Raw genomic sequence first — 16,031 nt, 5'->3', positions numbered from 1 at the left:
AGCTCTGCAGAGGCTGCTACTGTGTGAGCTCACAAGTGGAGACAAGAGGATGGGACAATCTACGAATTTCATTTAAGCAGCCCCAGAACACTCTCCCAGGGAATCCATCACCACTCCATAGCTGCTCCTCCTGCTGCCAGGCTGAGGCTCCATGTCTCCTTTATCCAGATTAAGAGGCTGCAGGTGCTTCTGGGACCAGAGTGTGTGACTCAGAGGGGGCTGCCCACTGTGTCCCTGATAGAGATGCCATTAGAGAGTTTCAATCTCTTACTCTGCAGGGACTGACAACCATCTGCCTTTCCATCCCCCAACTCATCAGGGCCCTGGTCAGTGAATCACTAGGTGTGAAAGGACTGAGAAAAACCTGGCCTTCAGAGTATCCCAGGCTCCTCATGCAGGCAGGACCACCCACTGCACCCAGATTTGCAGCCCTGTGGGCAAGCAGTCCTGGCCTCAAGCAGGGGCACTGTGGCTTCAAGGATGAGTGAGACACATCCCAGTCCTGGAATCCCACAGCTGCTGAGAATTCCCTTATGACCTGGGTGACACCCTGTCACCATTTCTCAATCTGAGGACTGATGGAGTTGGTGTTTATAGATATGTAATATATCATGTTTTGCACATATGACACATTCAATCAAATCCAATACCTATTCAGTTAAACGCAGTGCTCACATGGAAAGGTTAAAGGAACAGGATTGTATGTTACTTACCTTCCTTTTTCCCCCTTTTGTGACTGAAAATTAAATAATATATAGTCAGTTTTTTTGTTTTTCTAATTTGTTCTAATTAGTTATACTTGAGAATAGAATGCATTTTGACACATCATACATAAATGGAATATAACTCCTCATTCTTCTGGTTGTACAAGAAGCAGAATCACACTGGTCATGTAATCATATATGCACATAGGGTAAAAATGTCTGATTCACTCTATTATCCTTCCTATGCCCATACCTCCTTCCCTCCCTTCACTCTCCTCTCTCTAATCCAAAGTTGTGAGTTAACATCTGCATATCAGAGAAAACACTGGGCCTTTTGTTTTTTGGGGATTGTCTTATGTTGCTTAGCATAATATTCTCCAGCTCCTTCAATTTTCCAGAAAAAGCCGTAATTTCCCTCATCTTTAAGGTTGAGTAATATTCCATTGTGTATCCATAGCAGTTATTTTTTATCCATTCATCTGTTGAAGGGCACCTAGGTTCATTCCACAGTTTAGCTATAGTGAATTGATAAACTTAGATGTGGCTGCATTACTGTATTATACTGATTTTAAGTGCTTTGAGTATAAACCTAGGAGTGGGATAACTGGGTCAAATGCTGGCTCCATTCCAAGTTTTCTGAGGAATATCCATACTGTGGTTGCACTGATTTGCAGTCCCACTAGCAATGTATGAGTGTACTTTTTTCCCACATCCTCACCAACATTTACTGTTGCTTGTATTCTTGATAATTGCCATTCTGACTGGAATGAGATGAAATATTAGAGTAGTTGTGATTTGCATTTCTCTAATTGCTAGAGATGTTAAACATTTTTCCCTAAGATTGTTGATTGATTGTATTTCTTCTTAGTGAAGTTTCTGTTCTGTTCCTTAGCCCATTTATTAATTGAGTTATTTATTTTTGGTGTTAGGTTTTTTGAGTTCTTTATATATTCTGGAATTTAATGCTCTATCTGAGGTGCATGTGGTAAAGATTTTCTCCTATTCTGTAGGCTCCCTCTTCATGTTATTGTTTCTTTTACTAAGGAAAAGGTTTAGTTTGAATCCATCCTATTTACTGACTCTTGATTGTACTTCTTGCACTTTAGGTCTTGTTAGTGAAGTCACTTCCCCAGCCAATATGAGACTACTTCTTTTTCTATTGGGCTCAGGGTCTCTGTTCTAGTGCTTAAATCTTCATCCACTTTGAGTTGAGTTTCAAGCAGGGTGAGAGATAAGGGTTTAATTTCATTTTTTACTTATGGATTTTCAGTATGCCCAGCACCATTTGTTGAAGAGGCTATCTTTTCTCCAATGAATGTCATGTGTATGAAGTAAGATTCCTTACTACACAGGAGCTAGCCAATGCAAATGCAGGTAAATTTGCAGAAGAATTTAAGAGGTTTGGAGTTACACTAAGAGAAAGAGTATGTGAACCCACTCTAGACACTTCTCTTGTGAAGAAAGAAGGCATCCATATGCTTAATTGGCATTTTTATGATTTTGCACCACCTTCTAAACAGATTGTTTTGATCTGTTAAGTCTTTGAAAAATTAACTTTCATGCGGCACCTGGCTGTTTCATTGCTGTCTGTGGCTCTGGGGGACTTTGGAAGCTCTAGTGCTGGTTTTTCTAGCATTAATCGAAGGGGCACTGCAGTGTGAAGATGCAGCCCAAAGCAGTGTGGGGCTTTTAACAGCAAACAACTCTTGTATTTAGAGAAGCATCATTTAAAAATGCAGCTACACATCAAAGACTCCAGTGGGCACAGGAACAACTGCTACATTCAGTAAGTCCTGGTACTGGTACCTGATGCTACTGCCTTGGAAGTGGTACTTGACATGGGACCTAATTGGGTGTATTTATTAGCCAGCATATTGCTGTGGTGATTCAGTCTGAAGGAGCTTTAGTACAAGTATTAAAAAGCAGTTTCACCAGGCCACAGGATGGACAGAATTACAGCATCTATGTTTTGGTGTGAGTTGTCCCCCAAAGCTCATGGGAGACAAGCAGAGATGCTCACAGTGAACTGATTAGATTATGGGTGCTGTGACCTAACAGTGAGCTAATTGTGATGGCTTTGAGAGGATGATTTTAGAGGACTAAGGTACTGGGTGGTAACTGCCAGCAGGTGAAGTGAGTCAGCAGGAAGGAGGTCCATGGGAGCATGCCCTTATGGGTTGTAGTTTTTCTCCGAGAGCTTGCTCTGTCTCTCTGCACTCCTGCTGTCATGGGACAGGGTAGCTTTCCTCTGTCATGTGTGTTGGCCATGACATTCTGCCTCTGCTCAGGCCCAGAACAATGGTGCCAACTGACCATGGACAGAAACCTCTGATATTGTGAAAATATGTTTTCCTCCTCTAAGATGTTCTTGTTAGGTATTTTGGTAACAATGACAAAAATATGACTACCACAGAAAATATTGCATATTATTTTTTACAGAAGACAAAACAATATCCCTTTATTTTTAAAATTCTAGTTATATAGTTTTCCATATGACATTCCATTTTTCAAAATTAATGTAAGACAACCTGTGGGGTAGTCCAGTATACAGACTTCATCAGAGAGTTTAAAGATGCTTAGAATATCTACAAATGCTCTTCATTATGTAGTAAAGTTTTGTTATTATTTTTCCAGCACTTATTCCACAGTAAAGGAAAGAGCATATATTAGTGTTCTTGTCTAAAAATTCATAACAAATGGGAAAAGGCAATTTATTCTGAAAGAAGATTTTCTTGAAATAGCTTCCTTAAACAATTGGGAATACAGAAAGGAGATGTAAATGTAAAAGAAGCATAAGAAGGTCTAAGTTCACATTTTTCTTTTAAATTATTTTAAGTACCATTATGTTGAAATATTTACATTCATTATAAAAATGCTTTTCAATCTTATGTAAATGACTTAACTCTGATTGTTGCTATGCAAATTGAACTTTCTTTAAAAAATATTGTATACATGGAAGAATAATATCTGGTTTACTAACCTGTGTACAAATTCCAATTGACCTCAGATCAGTCAGGCAAGATGAACTTTTCTAAATTTTTTATTTATATATGACAGTGGAATGTGGTACAGCACAATTTTTCAAATCTCTGGTTGTATACAAAGTACATTCACACCAATTTGTGTCTTCATACCTGTAATTTGGATAATAATGATCATCACATTCCAGCATCATTAATTACCCCCATACCCCCTCCCTTCCTCTCCCACCCCCCCAGCCCTATCTAGAGTTCACCTATTCCTCCCATGCTCCCCCTCCCATCCCACTATGAATCAGCCTCCTTATATCAAAGAAAACATTCCACATTTTGCTTCTTGCAAAATACTCTTCTTCCATGATAGTCTGTCTCAACTCATGACCAGACTAATGGAGCTGGCTTCCCATAGACTGAGACCTCTGAAACACAAAATTTCTGCATTTCCTTGGGTCAGAGCAAAGCAGACAGCCTAACATAGACAAGGAGATCTCTGAGAAATGTGGTCCTCGGCAACAGCAAGAATACTGCATTCCATCATTTCAGAAATAGATGTGTGTGTGTGTGTGTGTGTGTGTATGTATACACACACATATATACATATGTTAGAATAAATTATATATATGTTAGAATTATATATATATATATATATAATAGAAGAAGACCAGGAGGAGGAGCAGGGTGAGGACCTGTGGAAGGTGGAACAGATGGATGAGGAGGAAGAAGGGGAGGACAGTCAAGGCACCTGAAGATTGAGGATCCATTCTGCAGGGGGTAGGCTTGGAGTGGAGCGGGACCTGGATATGGGGTGTGGGAAAGTGAAAAATGGGAGGTGCCACAGTACTTCTCAGGTGAGGAGGGATATGAAACACTGGAGGGTAACTCCCTCTTTGGGACTCGGCCTCATGGAAGATCAGGGTTAGTGGGATGAAGCAGGAGAAGAGAAGAAGGGATTCCCCACTCATCATTACTTAGTGAGGGGGAAGGAGGATGGACAGAGAGGTTTAGGTGTCCAGCAGGCTTAGTTGCCATTGATTGCTGGCTGGATATCTGGGATGTGGGAGGGGTCTGGTTTGGGGTCCATTAGTCATCTCACTAGGGCCCCAGGTGGGGCACATGAATACACAGGCAGTGTGGTGGTAGAGGCATCCAAAGCTTCTATTCTCACCTCCAAGGCCTCCATCTTATTCTTCAACAACTTCTTTGCACCTAGAACCTCTGTGAGCAGATTGCCTGTGTTTTTTCCAGACACTGGAGGGACCTCTTAGCAGGTGGCAGTAGACCATCTTGATGGCAGGACTGCTACAGTGGCAGGGCCATAGGCATTGTCTACTTTCTTCTTTTTGGACCTGCATGTAGAAGCTCTGGCTTGAGGACATCTTTCTGAGGGACCACAGAAATGATTTTCTCCATGCACCACATGGGTTGCGCCCTGGGAGCCTGGAGAGCTGGGAAGATGGTGTTTCTCCAGCCTTTCTTTGGCCCACTTGTCTGGAAGTGAGGAGCATCTGGGGTCTGGCTCTGGCAACACTGCTGCGTCTGCATCAGCCTGAGCCATGGGCAGCCCTCTTGCAGCAGGTCTGTGGGAGCTGCAGATGACAGGTCCCCCTCACAGAAGATTTTGGGAATGTCCTGGGCCTTCTCTTGAAATGTGTTTCCTTCTCCAGACTCAGGACTGGATTTCAGAGAACTGAGGTCTCCTTGGGTCTTCAGAGGCTCTGCTGATGTTTCTTCCTCTGTTCTCAAGGCATGCGGTTCCAGAACCTCATGACTGTTTCTTTGGGAATCTCCTCCTCTTACCGGTGGACCACTAATTCTTCATGCTGCTCTTTGATTGTCAGCTTCATTTTCTCTGAATGAGGAATAGGGTGTTGAGTAGGTGTCATGTTCTGCACAGCCCGGTGGACTTTCTCTACTCTTGAAAGCAGGAATACTGGTCTTCAGTGAGGAGGAGGGACCCTTACTGTTCTGGATGGTATGAACATCTATAAGTTGGTATAAGACAGCACTGTTTTTTTATCAGGGAGGCACCAGGAGACCAGGGGCAGGATCCCCTGAGAGGAGGGCAGCACCTGTAGGAGAAGGCCTCTGAGGCAGCTGATCCAGGCCTGGGAGGATGACGATGCTGGCAGAAGTGCCTGGAGGCAGTTTTGATGGCAGCTGCTGGAGCAGCTCGGTGATCCTGCCACGGAATGGAAGCCTTATGGGTCAGGCATGCCTGATGGTCCAAAAGGGACAGGTGGCTTGGCCTGCAACCATACTTGCTCAGAAATTGACCATTCAGATCAGCTGGGGAGGGCCAATTTGACACCACTGAGAAGACCAAAGGAGCTTGGCTGGGACACCTGTTCCTCTGGAGACCAAAAGAGCACTGTTGAGTTCACCTATTCTGACTTCTGGATGGAATGCATGACAGAGAAAGGGCTTGGTACTAAGCCCTGTTGGTCAGAGGAAGGCCCCCAGATAGGGAGTAAGGCCCAATCCTGCATTCCTGCAGAACCAGCACCACACGCTTGAAGCCAGTATCTGCCACTATCTCAAGCAGTAAGATTCTGCAATGCTTCTTCTCCCACCAAATGATTCTCACCTCTTCAGAGTACTATTCTGGGGCTGCTTTCCTATTGCTTATTTGACATTCATACCATGTGACTCCAAATGATATCTGTATGGATTCTGCTTGACATGAGGAAGTCATCTAGATTTATCAATTACCCAATCAAAACTGCCACCAGTTACCCATGGACAGCTCTACTCATGTTTACTCAATCATTTCCAGAATAATATAGTTTTAGAAAATGATTAGAATGGTGTGTGAAAGGAACTCAGGAACCAGTAATTGTGCCTGCCTCTTTGATGTTAGATTGAGGCAAAAATATGGACATTTTGATTGGAAAAAAGTCCAAATATATATATATATTTGGACACACACATACTCACACATACACACATATCTATTTCTGAAATGATGGGATGCTGTATTCTTGCTGTTTACTAGGACCACATTTCTCAGAGATCTCCTTGACTATGTTAGGCTGCTCTGCTCTGACCCAAGGTAATGCAGAACTTTTGTGTTTCAGAGGTCTCAGTCTATGGGAAGAGACAGACACTCACGGAAGAAGGGTATTTTGTAGGAAGCCTCTAAACTCATGGCTTGTATGAGGCAGAAAGAAAGGAGGACCAAGTGACAAAATATAATCGCCAAAGACGTGCCCACAGTGACCTCCTCCTTCCAGACATGCACCTTCTCCATTTACCACCCAATGCAGCACTTCTACCAAATTATGAATCCACCCAATGTATTTATTCATAGATTATGGCACCCATATCATAATGTAATAATTTCAACCTCTGATAATTCCCATATTAGCTCACTTCAGCTTTTGAAGTACACTGAACTTCAATATTTTATATGCCACCCATGATCCCCCAAAGCTATTAACATCTCACCCTGGAAAATGTGTGCAGTATATTTCCAGGAGATGCCCAAATCTAAATAGTTTCAGCATTGCCCCACATTGCAAGTTCAGAGTCTCTTCTGGGACTCAAATTAAACTCTTGGCTTTCAGACCTTGTATGAATCAAAATCAACTCATGTATAACTAACAAACAGTGGCACAGAGTATGTATTTCCATTCCAAAGGGAGAAATAAGCACACAGAAAGTAAAGCTGTCTATGTTCAAAACCGAAATGCAGCTGGCTAAAAACTCCTCTTTCCCCATGCTCAGCATCTTGGCACATGTTGTGGACAGTGGGCTCCAAAGAACTTGGGCAGCCCTGACCCATATCCTCTCACATAGGCTAACTGTATCCTTAGCCAGCAACATCTCCTGACATATAGTCCACATTGCCAGTATCTCTTAGTCCCAGGGGTCACTACTGAAGCTTCAACTTCTTCTCCAACTGCACACATGTCCCTCTTAGGGCCTACTTACATGAATTCTCACTTTGTTAAAACTTTACCTTCCAGGCTGACCTTTGCAGTCTTGTGGAAGCCTTTATGACCATCTAACTCCAGGATCCTGCATTCCTGCAGAACCAGCACCACATGCTTGAAGCCAGTATCTGCCACTATCTCAAGCAGTGGCCAAGCCTCTGAGGACCATGGAAGGGGCAAGTTTTGTGTGGCTGAGTGAGCATGGAGAACAAACTTCCTAGTAGTTTCTCTTCTCAGTGGAATTTGTATTTTCATATCTTGTGAACATGATTTGTGAATCCGGCCGATTCCTGAAATGACCTTAAGCTACTTCTCTACTGTGTCTGTGTAATTTCTTTAGAATTTCTTTAGTGACTGTAATGCGTTAACAACCACAATTCCCGAGGCCCAGAATTACTCCCCCTTTTCTGACCAAAATGCAAGCTTACACTCTTCCTTGTGCTCCACATTCTCCCAGTAAACATGAATAAAAACTTCTAGCAAAAATCCACATCACTGCTTGAATGCTGTGCTTCCTTGACATTTCCTCCATCAGATTTGAGTATATCACCTCTAAGTTTAGCCACAGGAATGTGATAGGACATATGCATAAAGTAGACAATATCTTTGCCAGAATGTAACATAAATGTCTCCTAGTCCCTTTTCCAGCAGAGTCCTCCTCCTGTGCAAACTCATGAGCACAGTGTTTCCTAGCAACAATCCTATCAGTATTTTGTTCTTTAGAGCTTCCACCAGAATTACTTGATAAGATTCACTTACAATGTTCAAAGATTTTCTAGCTTACATCTCTAAACTATTCAAAGGATCTATCCCAGTTACCAAAGTCTCCACAAGTTCCTGAACCAAATATTCAGTCAAGTCACTGCAAACAACTCACATGTTGATACCTATTTCTCTTCTAGGTGGTTTTTTTTGTCTGTATGAAAGAGATGACTAGAATAATTAGAGGAGGAACAATTTATCTTTCTTAGATTCAGAGGTAGACCATTAGTCAGCTGTGTTCCTAACTCTGGGCCCAATATGAGGCCAAACATCATGTCAGAAGAGTGTTGTTTAAGAAAGCAGCTCAGGCATGGCCACTTGGAAGCATAGAGACAGCAACTCACCAGGCACAAAATGGAAACCTCCAGGCATGTTCACATGGAACTACTTCTTCCAGCCAATACCTACCTGCTTACACTTATCTCTCGTTTAATCCTATGCATGCATTAAAGCTCCTACAACTCTATCTTTTCACCTCAAAGCTTTCTTGCATTGTCTCACACAGGAGCTTCTGGGGGACACCTCATATTGAAAACTGTAACACTTTATGTGTCCTGTTCAAATATGATTTGTCCTGTGATGCAGAAAGTCCATTGAAAACATGCTGAGAGCAATGAGAATGGTCCCTTGACTGAAACTATAGGAGACCAGACTAATGGAAAGATTTCGAATAAAATGTGTCATTTCACAAGTGTTGGTTTGTTTTTGCTTTTTGCTGGAATCTTGTGTCACTCTATATCCAAAAGCAAAGAGAGTTCAGCACCCCTGTGTTTGCCAACTAAGATAAACAGAAAAGACACAGTCCTGACCTTGACACTCATATGGGTTATTTCCACTATGGACCAGTACAGGGACATCCTACTGCATGGTGTCTGTTGTCCCTGCTGCATGCTGCATCACTGATACCCCCTCACAGCTCTAATCTCTACTGGGACTGCACTGCATTGAGAGAAGGCAGGCTGAGGACCTTAAACTATACTACAGAGCAATAGTGACCCAAACAGCATGGTATTGGCATCAAAATTGCCTCATAGACCATTGGTACAGACTAGAGGACACAGTGAATGACCCACATAATTACAGTTATTTTATATGAGACAAAGGCACTAAAAACGTACATTGGAGAAAAAATAGCCTCTTTGACAAATTGTGCTGTGAAAATTGGAAATCCATATGCCACAAAATGAAATTGAACTCTTTTTAATCCTAGCTGTTGATCACTAAAATGACAGGGATGTAGCTCAGATTTAACCAAATTATGTTGTAAAAGATGAATAACTCATGAGCTTCCATGAATTACTAAGCATAATGGACAAAGTTCTATGACCCAAGGAAAGGTAGTACATGCTACATACAAAAGCCCAGTGTTGAGACACAGTGCACTCCTCATACAGGCATACCTGTCACATGTCATCTTTAGTAGAATCCTAAGTTACTTGATTGGAAGTGGAGGGGAAGACGGTGGTGAACAGAGTGCATCACCCCCGTGTACCGCATCACTGCACAAGTGAATAACGAGTTAGAACGACCAAAAGGTATCTTGTTAGGAATTTCCAGCAAAATTGGGGTGCACCGAAACCTAGAGGAAGGATTTCCATCACCGAGGACTGGTTACTGGGTCTCAAAAGCAAGCGAACTGTGCGACCGGAGATCCAGGCTGACTGATCCGCGGCCCGCCCCGCAGCTAGAGTTGGCGGGGTGCCGAAAAACGGCACTGTGGATTCTGTGGAGTCCTGCTGGCTGTGCCCTCACTGAGCTCTGGGCTGAGTTTGGGGTTTGAGACGGGGGAAGGAAGCGGTCCAGTTCTATCCCCCACACCGGACAGTCCACCAAGGAAGCCAGCGGCCACCATCTTGGAGAGCTGACATCACCATCGCCAGTTTCCGACAGATTGCAACAATAAAACAGGTGTGTGTTATTCAGCCCATCTCCCATACAGCTGGGAATTCGCATAAAATCTCTCCCCGGCTTTCCGGGGGAGGGATTATCAGAAGGAGCCTGAATAGAGACGTGGGGAAAGGTAAAGGCACCTGATCTCCAACTCTCCCTCCCATCAGCGTCGAAAACGAAACCTGTCTTGCCAGCTCTGGGGGAGGGGCAAGCAGAAGAAATCAAAACAATAAGGTGCCGGTTCCCAATAGCCACCCTCCACACCCAGCAAACTGCAGGCCCAGAGTACAGTTAGAACTGCTGAGAGGCATCACACTGGGGAAGGCCTGGCTAGCAGGAGATGCCAGGGGACGAGAGGCCAGGAATAAACCTAAGTTAACAGGTTTTTGAGAGACACCATGGTGGGGGGAAGGAGGGAGTGGCCTCACATGGACTGTATCCAACAGCCAGAGGGCAAAATCTTGGCCCGGAAGGCACAGCACCACCTACTGGAAGCAAAGAAAATAGAAGCCTAACAGTGCCCTTTTTTTTTTCTCTTTTCTCATTTTTTAAAATTCTTTAACTTTTTAATTTAAATTTTTTTTGTTATTTTTTTTTCAATTGTAATTTTTTTAAATTGTAATTTTTATCTTACTGCATTTTTTTATTATTATTATTTATTATTATTATTATTTATCATTTCTTTTCTTTTCTATTCTTTTCTCTATCTTTCTTCTTTCACTCTCTCTTTCTTGGTTTGCGTCCTTACCTTTTCCCCATCTTTCCTCTTAAGCATGAACACCCAGATTACATATAACTTACTAAATGCAAATAGATGAATATTACAAATAGGCCTATAGTCCGCCTAAGCCCTTAACTACCCCCAAGTACTCCTGTCTATTCTCTTGTTAATATCCACCTGCATTTGAACAACCTCCCAAAGAAGCTCACATATACTAACCTCCATACCATCAAATCGCCCGACCTTAACATAAAATCCTAAGTCCAAACCTCAATTCTCTATATGCCATCAAAATATGAAGGACTTTAATGAAACTAATGAATTTAGCTTAAATCACAATTAAATTCAACATCTCTAAACATTGTCTCCTAACACAAAGGAGAGATAGTGGAACTATAAAACTCAAAACAAATTTAAAGGAGAAAAGAGAAACACAGCAGTCAAACAGAGTTGGAAAGTAACTTGAGAACCATGAAAAAACAAGGGAAAAAAGGAGTACCTTAGAGAAGACTTTAGACAGAAAGTTCAAACAATGAAAGTATATTTTGAAAATGAATTAAATAAGCAAATTCAAATGGCAAAGAACGAGCTCCACCCGGAAATAGAGATTTAAAAAAAAATCAAACAGTAATCCTAGAAATGCAGGAAACGATAAATCAAATTAAAAACTCAAACAAGAATATTACAAATAGACTAGATCAAGTAGAAGCCAGAACATCAGAAAATGAAGACAAAGTTTATCAACTTGAAAAGAATATAGTCAACACAGAAAGGATGCTTAAAATCCATGAGCAATCTATCCAAGAGATATGGGATGACATAAAAAAACCAAACCTGAGAGTCATTGGGATAGAAGAAGGCATAGAGGTTCAAACCAAAGGAATGAACATTCTATTGAATGAAATAATCCTAGAAAACTTCCCAGATATGAAAGATGGAATGGATCGCCAAATCCTGGAAGCCTACAGGACCCCAAACATTCAAAACCGTAATAGACCAACTCCAAGACACATAATTATGAAGATATCCAACATACAGACCAAGGAGAGAATATTAAAAGATACAAGACAAAGGAGGCAGATTACATTCAGGGGTAAACCAATTAGGTTAACGGCTGATTTTTCATCACAGACGTTGAAAGCGAGAAGATCCTGGAACAACATATTTCAAATGCTAAAAAATAATGGATTCCAACCAAGAATACTGTATCCAGCAAAATTAAGCTTCAGATTTGACAATGAAATTAAAATATTTCATGATAAACAAAAGTTAAAAGAATTCGCAGCCAGAAAACCAGCACTGCAAGGCATCTTGAGCAAAAAACTACAAGAAGAGGAATTGAAAAACAGCACCCAAAACTAACAGTGGGAGGTATCTCAGTAAAGGGAAGGAAAAAAAATAACCAAAAAGGAAAAACTAGCCATATTAAAATAAATAAATAAAAAGCATGATGGGTAGTACTAACCATATATCAATAGTAACCTTAAACGTTAATGGCTTAAATTCACCAATCAAGAGACATAGGCTAATAACCTGGATTAAAAAAAACAAATCCAACAATATGCTGCCTTCGTGAGACTCATATGATAGGAAAAGACATATACAGACTGAAGGTGAAAGGTTGGGAAAAATCATACCACTCACATGGTCCTCGGAAGCAAGCAGGAGTGGCCATACTCATATCAAATAAAATCAATTTCAAACCTAGTTAATCAAAAGGGATAAAGAAGGACACTATATACTGTTAAAAGGAACTATCCACCAACAAGATATAACAATTATCAATATGTATGCACCAAACAATGGTGCTGCAACATTCATAAAACAAACTCTCCTCAAGTTCAAGAGTCAAATAGACCACAACACAATAATTATGGGTGACTTCAACACACTGCTCTCTCCATTGGACAGATCCTCCAGACAAAAGCTGAATAAAGAAACTATAGAACTCAATAACACAATCAATAACCTAGACTTAACTGACATATATAGAATATATCAACCATCATCAAGTGGATACACATTCTTCTCAGCAGCACATGGATCCTTCTCAAAGATAGACCATATATTATGCCATAAGGCAACTATTAGTAAATATAAAGGTGTGGAGATAATACCATGCATCTTATCTGATCATAATGGAATGAAACTGTAAATCAACGATAAAAGAAGGAAGGAAAAATCCTGCATCACCTGGAAAATGAACAATATGTTACTGAATGATCAATGGGTTACAGAAGACATAAAGGAGGAGATAAAAAAATTCTTAGAGACAAATGACAATACAGACACAACATATCGGAATCTAGGGGGCACAATGAAAGCAGTTTTAAGAGGGAAATTCATTTCCTGGAGTTCATTCCTCAAAAAAAAAGAAAAAAACAACAAATAAATGAACTCGTACTTCATCTCAAAACCCTAGAAAAGGAAGAGCAAAACAACAGCAAATGTAGTAGAAGTCAAGAAATAATTAAAATCAGAGTGGAAATCAACAAAATTGAAACAAAAAAAAACACTGAAAAATTGATAAAACTAAAAGTTGGTTCTTTGAAAAAATAAATAAGATTGACAGACCCTTAGCCATGCTAACAAAGAGAAGAAGAGAGAGAGCTCAAATTACTAACAAATGGGATGAAAAAGGCAATATCACAACAGACACTACAGAAATACAGAAGATAATTAGAAATTATTTTGAAACCCTATATTCCAATAAAATAGAAGATAGCAAAGACATCGATAAATTTATTAAGTCATATGATTTGCCCAGATTGAGTCAGGAAGATACACACAATTTAAACAGACCAATAACAAAGGAGGAAATAGAAGAAGCCATCAAAAGACTACCAACCAAGAAAAGCCCTGGACTTGATGGATATACAGCAGAGTTTTACAAAACCTTCAAAGAAGAATAAATATCAATACTTTTCAAGTTATTTCAAGAAACAGAAAAAGAAGGAGCTCTTCCAAATTCATTCTATGAGGCCAACATCACCCTGATCCCAAAACCAGACAAAGACACTTCAAAGAAAGAAAACTACAGACCAATATCTCTAATGAACTTATATACAAAAATCCTCAATAAAATCCTGGTGAATCGAATACAAAAGCATATCAAAAAATTGTGCACCATGATCAAGTAGGATTCATCCCTGGGATGCAAGGCTGGTTCAATATACGGAAATCAATAAATGTTATTTACCACATCAATAGACTTGACTATAAGAACCACATGATCATCTCGATAGATGCAGAAAAAGCATTCGACAAAGTTCAGCATCCCTTTATGTTCAAAACACTAGAAAAACTAGGGATAACAGGAACTTACATCAACATTGTAAAAGCTATATATGCTAAGCCTCAGGCTAGCATGATTCTGAATGGAGAAAAACTGAAGGCATTCCCTCCAAAATCTGGAACAAGACAGGGATGCCCTCTCTCACCACTTCCATTAAGTTTAGTCCTTGAAATACTAGCCAGAGCAATTAGACAGACAAAAGAAATTAAAGGCATAAAAATAGGAAAAGAAGAACTTAAATTATCACTATATGCGGATGATATGATAATATATCTAACAGACCCAAAAGGGTCTACAAAGAAACTACTAGAGCTAATGAGTGAATTTAGCAAAGTGGCAGGATATAAAATCAACATGCATAAATAAAAGGCAATCCTGTATATCAGTGACAAATCTTCTGAAATGGAAATGAGGACAACCACCCCATTCACAATATCCTCAAAAAAAATAAAATACTTGGGAATCAACCTAACAAAAGAGGTGAAACATTTATACAATGAAAACTACAGAACCCTAAAGAGAGAAATAGAAGAAGACCTTAGAAGATGGAAAAATATACCCTGTTCATGGACAGGAAGAACTAACATCATGAAAATGGTGATATTACCCAAAGTTCTCTATAGGTTTAATGAAATGCCAATCAAAATCCCAACGGCATTTCTTGTAGAAGTAGATAAAGCAATCAGGAAATCTGGAAAAATAAAACACCCAGAATAGCAAAAGCAATTCTAAGCAGGAAGTGTGAATCAGGAGGTATAGCGATACCAGATTTCAAGCTGCACTACAGAGCAATAATAACAAAAACATCATGGTATTGGTACCAAAACAGGTGGGTAGACCAATGGTACAGAATAGAGGACACAGAGACCAATCCACAAAATTACAACTTTCTTATATTTGATAAAGGGACTAAAAGCATGCAATGGAGGAAGGATAGCATCTTCAACAAATGGTGCTGGGAAAACTGGAAATCCATATGCAACAAAATGAAACTGAATCCCTTTCTCTCCCCATGCACAAATTTTAACTCAAAATGGATCAAAGAGCTTGATATCCAATCAGAGACTCTGAGCCTGATAGAAGAAAAAGTTGGCCCTGATCTACATATTGTGGGATCGGGCTCCAAATTTCTTAATAGGACCCCCATAGTACAAGAGTTAATAACAAGAATCAACAAATGGGACTTACTCAAACTAAAAAGATTTTTTCTCAGCAAGAGAAACAATAAGAGAGGTAAATAGGGAGCCTACATCCTGGGAACAAATTTTTACTCCACACACTTTAGATAGAGCCCTAATATCCAGAGTATACAAAGAACTCAAAAAATTAAACAATAAGATAACAAATTACCCAATCAACAAATGGGCCAAACACCTGAACAGACACTTCTCAGAGGAGGACATACAATCAATCAACAAGTACATGAAAAAATGCTCACCATCTCTAGCAGTCAGAGAAATGCAAATCAAAACCACCCTAAGATACCATCTCACTCCAGTAAGATTGGCAGCCATTATGAAGTCAAACAACAACAAGTGCTGGCGAGGATGTGGGGAAAAGGGTACTCTTGTACATTGCTGGTGGGACTGCAAACTGGTGCGGCCAATTTGGAAAGCAGTATGGAGATTCCTGGGAAAGCTGGGAATGGAACCACCATTTGACCCAGCTATTGCCCTTCTCGGACTATTCCCTGAAGACCTTAAAAGAGCGTACTACAGGGATTCTGCTACATCGATGTTCATAGCAGCA

The 16,031-nt window shown here is 40.5% G+C and overlaps 1 pseudogene; it reads right to left on the bottom strand.

Moving 5' to 3' along the window:
* Positions 1-6,435, bottom strand: part of LOC124098472 (neurofilament light polypeptide-like) — a 51,434-nt pseudogene extending 44,999 nt beyond the window's left edge.
* Between the last annotated feature and the right edge of the window lie 9,596 nt (positions 6,436-16,031).

Source organism: Marmota monax, unplaced genomic scaffold (assembly GCF_021218885.2).
Source record: "Marmota monax isolate L192 unplaced genomic scaffold, Marmota_monax_Labrador192_F-V1.1 WCK01_AAM20220418_F8-fsc00117, whole genome shotgun sequence".
Taxonomy (NCBI): domain Eukaryota; kingdom Metazoa; phylum Chordata; class Mammalia; order Rodentia; family Sciuridae; genus Marmota; species Marmota monax.
The sequence above is the reverse complement of the archived record's forward strand: the minus strand, read 5'-3'. Positions and strand labels throughout refer to the sequence as shown.